Source organism: Nycticebus coucang, chromosome X (genome assembly GCF_027406575.1).
Source record: "Nycticebus coucang isolate mNycCou1 chromosome X, mNycCou1.pri, whole genome shotgun sequence".
NCBI lineage: Eukaryota > Metazoa > Chordata > Mammalia > Primates > Lorisidae > Nycticebus > Nycticebus coucang.
Genome location: NC_069804.1, coordinates 79399362 through 79406053, shown reverse-complemented (window position 1 = coordinate 79406053; position 6692 = coordinate 79399362). Strand labels below are relative to the sequence as shown.

General features: G+C 44.3%; 1 non-coding gene across 1 annotated transcript; it reads right to left on the bottom strand.

The window, feature by feature from the left end:
* Positions 1-6300: 6300 nt before the first annotated feature.
* LOC128578822 (U1 spliceosomal RNA) lies at positions 6301-6464 on the bottom strand. Its single transcript, XR_008377927.1, has one exon. It is a non-coding gene; the product is annotated as a U1 spliceosomal RNA (small nuclear RNA).
* Positions 6465-6692: the final 228 nt, after the last annotated feature.

Here is a 6692-nt window from a genome sequence, read left to right as displayed (position 1 = left end):
ACACAGTCCTGTTTTACTTGTGACTGTACTTTGGTATATCCAAGACTTCTTCCTACCCTGAGACTTTCTATTTTAAAAAGAAAGCCCTTTCCCCACTATAGGAGAAATACATGTTTATTAAAGAAAAATTGTAAAATACAGAAGAAAAACTTACCTTCTACCCAATGTGTGCCACAGCTAATATTTTGGTATATTTCTTTCCAGTACGATTTTTTCCTTCTATGTGGATTTAAAAAAATTGTTGTAATCACGATGTATGTACAATTTTATATTCTTGTGTTTTTTTAACCTCTTAACATATAAGCATATTTTCAAATGATTATGCAGGTTCATAAATATAATTTTAGCACCTGTATAATATTCTATCAGTTGGATGTACCATAGTATAATCATTTTTGTATATTAACCATTTATCATGAAGTGGTATTAAAATGAGTATTTGTACAAACACTAATTATCAAGGGTTTATGTTAAACACATATATATTGTCCCAAAACAGCAATTACCCATGTAATCACAGCTCAATGAAAGCTGCAACTTTTCTTTTTTTTTTTTTTTTGTAGAGACAGAGTCTCACTTTATGGCCCTCTGTAGAGTGCCATGGCATCACACAGCTCACAGCAACCTCCAACTCCTGGGTTTAAGCGATTCTCTTGCCTCAGCCTCCTGAGTAGCTGGGACTACAGGCGCCCGCCACAACGCCCAGCTATTTTTTGGTTGCAGTTCAGCCGGGGCCAGGTTTGAACCCACCACCCTTGGTAAATGGGGCCGGCGCCTTACCGACTGAGCCACAGGCGCCGCCCTGAAAGCTGCAACTTTTCAGTGAATGGTAGATTTTCCCATAAAGTTTAAGAGAGTATAATAGTTGTGAATCTTACAGTGTTGTCAGGACTTCCCTATCTGTGATGGCGGCTTGGTGTGGTAGAAAGAAAAAAAAATACTTTGGAATCAGACATTTTTTTTTTTTTTTGTAGAGACAGAGTGTCACTTTATGCCCTTCGGGTAGAGTGCCATGGCATCACACAGCTCACAGCAACTTCCAACTCCTGGGCTCAAGCGATTCTCTTGCCTCAGCCTCCCGAGTAGCTGGGACGACAGGAGCCCGACACCATGCCCAGCTATTTTTGGTTGCAGTTCAGGCCGGGTTTGAACCCGCCACCCTCGGTATGTGGGGCCGGCGCCTTGCCCACTGAGCCACTGGCGCCGCCCGGAATCAGACATTTTTTCTTTTCTTTTTTTTGAGACAGAATCTCACTATATTGTTCTCCATAGGGTGCTATGGCGTCACAGCTTACAGCAAACTCGAATTCTTGGGCTTAAGTGATTCTCTTGCCTCAGCCTCCCAAGCAGCTGGGACTACAGGCACCTGCCACAACGCCCAGCTATTTTTTGTTGCAGTTGTCATTGTTTAGCTGGCCTGGGCCACGTTCGAACCCACTGCCCTTCGAACCCACTGGTGTGTGTGGCTGGCACTGTAATCACTGTGCTATAGGCACCCAGCCCAGACAGGGCTTTTTTTTTTTTTTTTTTTTGAGACAGAGCCTCAAGCTGTTACCCTGGGTAGAATGCCATGGCATCACAGTTCACAGCAACCTCCAACTCCTGGGCTTAAGCAATTCTCCTACCTCCACCTCCCAAGTAGCTGGGACTACAGGTGCCCGCCACAATGCCCAGCCATTTTTTGGTTGCAGCCATCATTGTTGTTTGACGGGCCCAGGCTGGATTCAAACCCACCAGCTCAGGTGTATGTGGCTGGCGCTTTAGCCACTTGAGCCACAAGCGCTGAGTCCCAGACATTTTTTCTATTCAATAGACATTAACTGAGTTCCTATTATGTTCAAGGGGATGTAAATACACTAATATAAAAATAAAGTGTTTGCCCTTATGGAGCATATATTATAGTTTAGTGGAGTTCACGGGCAATCAAATAAGCTATTACATACTGCATGGTAAGTGCTAAGATAGGAGGAAATATGGAGGCAATAGGTATATAAAAAAGGATTGTCTAACTTGAACTTAAGGGATCAGGAAGGCTTCCTGGAGGAAGTAGCATCTAAAGTTAGATGTGACTTTTTTCCTGGTTAGATGACTAGGAGTTAGTAAGCCAAAGATAGTGAGAGCACGGAGAGAGAGACTATGTGTTCAGACAGAGGTAATAGCATGTGTAAAGTCTTATAGGCATGAGAGAGACTCTTTTATCAATATCTGAAGATGTCTTTATTTTGCCTTCGTTCTTTGTTTTGTTTTGTTTTTGAAATGGGATCTTTCTGTATCACCCAGGCTGGTGTCAAACTCCTGGACTCAGTGATCCTCCTGCCTTAGCCTCCTGAGTAGTTCAGACTACAGGCATAGTGCCTGGCCTTTTTTTTTTTTTTTAGAGATAGTCTCACTTTGTAGCCCTCAGTAGAGTGCTGTGGTGTCACGGCTCGCAGTAACCTCCAGCTCTTGGGCTTAGGCGATTCTCTTGCCTCAGCCTCCTGAGTAGCTGGGACTACAGGCGCCCGCCACAATGCCCGACTATTTTTTTGTTTGGGCAGGGCTGGCACCCTACTCACTGAGCCACAGGTGCTGCCCTTTGCTTTCATTCTTAAAGGATATTTTACTGAACATAACTATAATTCTAGGTTGATGGTGGTTTTCTGCTCAGCAGTTTAAAGATGTTTTCCCATGGTTTCTACTCTCCATAATTTCTTTCTTTCTTTTTTTTTTTTTTTTCCGAGACAGAGTTTCATTTTGATGCCCTTGGTAGACTACCCTGACATCATAGTTCACAGCAACCCCAAACTCTTGGGCTCAAGCGATTCTCTTGCCTCAGCTCCCAAGTAGCTGGGACTACAGGTGCCCCCCACAATGCCTGGCTATTTTTAGAGATGAGGTCTCGCTCTGGCTCAGGCTGGTCTTGAACCTGTGAGCTCAGGCAATCCACCCACCTCAGTCTCCCAGAGTGCTAGGATTAAAAGGTGTGAGCCACAGCGCCTGGCCGTACTCTCCATAGTTTCTGAGAAGTTTATGATAATTTGAATCATTATGTGCAATGTTGTTGTTCTCTGGCTGCTTCAAGATTTTCTCCTTAGGGCGGTGCCTGTGGCTCAGTGAGTAGGGCGCCAGCCCCATATGCCGAGGGTGGCGGGTTCAAACCCAGCCCCGGCCAAACTGCAACCAAAAAATAGCCGGGCGTTGTGGCGGGCGCCTGTAGTCCCAGCTGCTCGGGAGGCTGAGGCAAGAGAATCGCGTAAGCCCAAAAGTTAAGAGGTTGCTGTGAGCCGTGTGACGCCACGGCACTCTACCCGAGGGCGGTACAGTGAGACTCTGTCTCTACAAGAAAAAAAAAAAGATTTTCTCCTTAATTTTGGTTCTCAGCAGTTTGACTATGATTTAAGTAGGTGCAGTTTTCTTCATATTTATTCTGCTCGAGCTTTTCTGAGCTTGAATCTGTAAATGTATGTCTTTGCCAAATTTAGGATGTGTTCAACTATTATATTTATTCAAATAATATTTCTGCCCTGTTCTCTCTTTCTTTTCCTTCTGGAGCTATAATCACACATATTTTAGATCTCTGGTATTGTCCTACAGGTCTTAGAGGCTCTGTTCATGTTTTTGTTCTAATCCTTTCTCTCTCCTCTCTCTTCTTCAAATTGTATACCTTTTATTATGACATGTATATCTTCAAGTTCACTGTCTTTGTTATTTAATTCTGCTATTAAGACTATCAGGTTAGTTTTCATTTCACATATTATATTTTTTAGTTCTAGAATTTCCATTTGGTTCTTTTTCACCTTTTTTTTTTTTGAGACAACGTCCCGGGTGGCGCCTGTGGCTCAAATGAGTAGGGCGCCAGCCCCATATACCAGAGGTGCTGGGTTCAAACCCAGCCCCAGCCAAAAAACTGAGACAAAGTCTCAAGCTGTCGCTCTGGGTAGAGTGCCATGGCATGATAGCTCACAATAACCTCCAGGTCGGGCTCAAGTGATCCTCTTGCCTCAGTTTTTCTATTTTTAGTAGAGATGGTTCTCACTTTTGTTTAGGCTAGTCTCAAACTTGTGAGCTCAAGCAATCCACCTGCCTCAGCCTCCCAGAGTGCTAGGATGACAGGTGTGAGCCACTGTGCCTGGCCTTTTTTCACCTTTTCTATTTCTCTGCTGAGGTTTCCTATTTTTTCATTTGTTACCAGGGTATTTTTCTCTCTTAAGCTCATCTTGAGGTTGGCCTCCATTAATTGTCTTTTTCCTTGAGAATGGGTCACATTTTCCTAATTCTTCTTCTTTTTTTTTTTTAGACAGAGCCTCAAGCTGTTGCCCTGGGTAGAGTGCTGTAGCATCACAGCTCACAGCAATCTCCAATTCCTGGGCCTAAGTGATTCTCTTGCCTCAGCCTCCCAAGTAGCTGGGACTACAGGCACCCGCCACAACCCCCGGCTATCTTTTTGTGCAGTTTGGCTGGGGCCAGGTTTGAACCCGCCACCCTCGGTATATGGGGCTGGCACCCTACCCACTGAGCCACAGGTTCCGCCCTTTCTGAATATTTTTTATCTGTGGTTGGTTGAATCCATGCATGCAGAACCCATAGATATGGAGGGCTGATGTGTTGAGTAATTTTAGAGGGATTCCTGGACATTGTGAGAATGCTATGTTGTAGACACTCTGGATTCTATTATATTCTCTAAAGAATGTGGATGTATTTGTTTCAGTAGGCAGTTGACTTGCATAGATTGAAATTATGCTCTGGCTTGCCTATGCTGAGTGGCAAATCAAGTCTCAGTTATGTTTTTTTAATTAGTTAATTTTGAGACCGAGTCTCACTTTGTTGCCCTTGGTAGAGTGCTGTGGCATCACAGCTGGGACTACAGGCGGCTGCCACAACACCTTGCTATTTTTTAGAGATGGGGTCTTGCTCTTGCTCAGGCTGGTCTAGAACCTGTGAGCTGAGGCAATCCACCCTCCTCGGCCTCCCAAGTGTTGGAATTACAGCAGTGAGCCACTGTGCCTGGCCGTTCTTTCAGTTTAGATGGAACTTCTTTGCATCTTCCCCATGCCTTCATGGCTCAAGCTACTTCTTGGGAAGAGTTTATACAAATAATATAGGGTTCCTTTTCTCAGACTCTTTCCTTTCTTGAATATTCTCTCACTTTCCCAAGACTGTGGTTGTCACAGGCTCTGTCCTCTGTTTCTTTAGGCTAGAAAGATAAGGGTTTCTTAATAGATCTTTAGTGATGTGGCCAGTGATTGCAGCCTGTCCTCAGGCTAAAGCCATAAAATGGGGTCCTTATCACATGCTGATCCCCTTCCAAGTTCCAATTGACTTCTTGAAATTTGCCTGCTTTAATTTTAATTATTATGGGTACATAATAGTTGTATATCTTTGGGGGTACATGTGATGTTTTGACACAGGAGTTTAATGTGAATTAACCAATTCAGGGTAATTGGGGTATCCATAACCCCAGGCATTTAACATTTCTTTGTGCTAGGGCTGGGCATTGTGCCTGTAATCCCAGCATTCTGGGAGTCCCAGGCTGGCAGCTCACCTGAGCTTAGGAGTTCAAGACCAGCCCGAGCTAGAGTGAGAGTGACAGCGAGAGCGAGAGCAAGAGCGAGACCCCATCTCTAAAAAAAAAAAAAAAAAAAATAGCCAGGCATTGTGGCAGGCGCCTGTAGTCCCAGCTACTTGGGAGGCTGAGGTAAGAGAATCGCTTAATACCAGGAGTTTGAGGTTGTTGTGAGCTGTGATGCCATGGCACTCTACCAAGGGTGACATAATGAGAATCTGTCTCAAAACAAAAAAATATTTTGGGCAGCACTTGTGGCTCAGTGAGTAGGGCGTTGGCCTCATGTACCCAGGGCGACGGGTTCAAACCTGGCCCCAGCCAAACTGCAACAAAAAATGGCCAGGCGTTGTGGTGGGCACCTGTGGTCCCAGCTACTTGGGAGGCTGAGGCAAGAGAATCGCCTAAACCCAGGAGTTGGAGGTTGTTGTGAGCTGTGACGCCACAGCACTCTACCGAGGGCGACAAAGTGAGACTGTCTCTAATAAAAAAAAAAAAGCCAGGCACTATGCCTGTAGTCTGAACTACTCAGAAGGCTAATGCAGGAGGATCACTGAGTCCAGGAGTTTGACACCAAAGTGAAACTCTGTCTCTCTAAAAAAAAAAATTCGTTGTGCTAGGAACATTCCATTTCCACTCTTTAGTTATTTTTAAAGTAGAAACTTGCTTGCTTTTGTTCTCTGGAGCCTTCAGGTAGGTTGTGTGTGTATGTGTCTTTATTTTGTCCAGAGTTTACAGGTGTTATCTATTTTTTTCTTTTACAGGGGAGAGCGCGAATGCAGTCCCCCACTACCACAAATTATGCAGTTGAGTTTCCCAAATTTGGGGAAATCACAGGGGTCAGCACATCTGGAGTGCAATGGATAAGCCTCGCCCTGGGAAAACCACCTGCGTGATCATGATATCTCTTCTGCCAGGTAAGTATATATAGATATTATCTGTTGAGAGTTTACCCATCATACTGAGAATGGAACCTGGGAGAGAGTCTCAGGTTAGCATACTCCATATTTTTGGGGGAAAATCATGGCCTCTCAACTTTGTTCTTTTTTACCTTAACATTTCTGTATATCATCACTCATATTTTCCTCTTGCTTCAGGGAAAAAAGGGCCTACTTGTCTATTTTTCCCCTTTTCCCATCATCTATTTGTGGCA